Source organism: Microtus ochrogaster, unplaced genomic scaffold, assembly GCF_000317375.1.
Source record: "Microtus ochrogaster isolate Prairie Vole_2 unplaced genomic scaffold, MicOch1.0 UNK27, whole genome shotgun sequence".
Taxonomy (NCBI): domain Eukaryota; kingdom Metazoa; phylum Chordata; class Mammalia; order Rodentia; family Cricetidae; genus Microtus; species Microtus ochrogaster.
In genome coordinates, this window is record NW_004949125.1 from 3,727,127 (window position 1) to 3,729,617 (window position 2,491).

Below are 2,491 nucleotides of genomic sequence, written 5' to 3' on the forward strand. Positions count from 1 at the left end.
GTCGGCCCGGAAGAGGTCGCTACTGACCCAGAAGAAGAACCTGCAGCGCCCGGTCCTTCTCTGGTACGTCCGGGTAGACCCGCTTCCCGCGTATTTCATGGGCTGTGGTGTGTTTTATTTTATTGGCTCTTGGATAACTCTCATATAAAAAAAGGCGAAGACCATGAATTTCAAGAGAAATGCAACAATGAATGGTTTGGATAGTTTTGTTTGGTTGTTTTTCTAGACAGTGTTTCACTATGTAGCCATGACTGACCTGGGAATGACTCTGTAGACCAGGCTGGCCTCGAACTCACGGAGTTCCTCCTGCCTCTGCCTCTTGAGTGCTGGCATTAAAAGGCGTACGCCACGGATACGGTATTTTCAAAGTGTGAAGAAGGGTTTAGCGGGACACATGCATGTGTCTTAAAGCTTGACCCAATTACATCTGTTATTTTTTTTTTACATCTATTTTTACTACGGGGAGAACAACTTGTTGAAGTCACTTCTCCCCTTCAGCACCTACACTGGGTGTGGTAGTGCATGCCTGTAATTCCAGCACTGGTGAGGTGGAGGTGGGATCAGAAGTTCAAGGTCATCCTCAAATATGTAGAACCTCTACTTATATTGTAGAACTTTAAGACAATTCTGAAGCCATTTCTGACAACTCTCAGTACTTCCTCTCCTCCCCTGGGAACCAAGGACATTGCAGCTATGCGTGCACGTACTGAGATGTTGGGAACTTTCCATCTCCCTGAATAGGGGCATGATAACCCTTAGGTGTTGACTCAGTTACTGATGTTTTGACTAAGTACCCGAGAAGGGGCAAAGTGACCCTCAGAAGTTTCCCTTTACCTGATTTGATCTGGCAACCGCTCTCCAGCCAATTATTGGTAAGAGCCCTTTTGAATAAGCCAGTCATAATAGTTAAAGAACCCCCAGACATCCCTTCCTTCTGTGGTTTTTCCCATTCATGACAGAATTAATAGAATCCTCATGCTTTTACATCAGCTGTGATATGAGAGATGGTCTCTTGGGGCGACTCCTCCTTGGTGATTGGACGTTAGGGTCCAACAATATTAGGTGTACGCAGTGGACTATAAACAAAGGCAAAAATGTCAAAATCCACCTCACCATGGATCTGGAGAGAAGGCTCAACAGTTAGAGCACCTGCTGCTTTTAGAGGACCTGGGTTCCATTCCAAGCATCCCCTCGGGCAGCTCCTAACTGCCTGTAACTCCAGCTCCAGTGGATCTGATGCCTTCTTCTGGCCTCCGTGGGTACCAGTGTGGTACACATATACATATAAAATAAATAAATCCTTTTTTAAAAGTCTACCCTACCACTGACAAAATAAAGCTGGGTTTGTTTTTTTTTTTTTTGGAACAAGTGAAAACATGTAAATCTATAGTCTTCTTGGTGAATAAATGAACAGGCTAAGTGGAAACTATCCTGTCGATTCCGATTTCATCCATCTTCTTAAGTGTTTGTGAAGTAACCCCATACCCTAACAGTTGCAGAAGTGATACGGGATAGGTTTTTGCTTGAAATTGGATTCATGAGCACTCATTCACACAACATTAAACTGTAGTTGCTACACAGAACTATATAAGCATATCGACAAGTACGTCCCATCTTTGCTTCATTTTCATTCAGAAAGAACTAATTTGAAAATCTATAGGTTAGCTAAGTTTGGTGGCACAGGCCAACAATCTTGCATTTAGGATGTAGAAACTGTAGGCTAGCCTAGGCTACACCATGAGACCCTGTTTCCAAAAAGAAGGTGTTGTTCCTTTCAGTGCTCAAAGCAGGGTCTCGAATAGCCCAGCCTGGCCTCAGAGTCACGATGTAGTCAAGAATGGTCTTGCATTCCTGATCCTTCTATTTTCACCTTCCAAATTCTGGGATCGCCTGTGCACCACCAGGCTCAGTAATTCTGAGTCTCAACTGTTAAGCCATTCACAAAGCTGGCTTTCATGTCACACCTGCTAAATCCCAAACTACCTCACCATGGTACAAGCCAAGATTGTAGTTAGATTTTTTAAAAAAAAAATAGTCCAAATTAAAGCCACTGTTGCAGACTTATTTTATAAACAAGAAGAAAAAAATAACAAGACACTTAGTTTTTCAGCTCTGGAAAAACATATTGCAATCTAGACCTTCATTTTAAAGTCAAAATACTCAACTCTGCTGAGAGCATATTTTGTTGGTCATCTGCAGATTAGGTGAAAATAGCAAAGGCAAGTATGAAAATAAACTCTCTGTTCGCTTGGTTAGCCCTTTCTGGACCGAATACACTTTGTTAGTTTTCCTGTTTTGACTTGGCCCTGGTATTATAATTAAAACTTTTCCCTCAGGATGTTCTATCGGGAACTCACCAAGGCCAGCTGGCCTGGATCTGAAAAAGCCTGGGATAAAACCGGACTCACTGAACATAGCGGATAATGAGGACTACTGAGAACTCAAGAACAATGGCAATGGGTTTTTGATCCTACTGCACGTACTGGCTTTG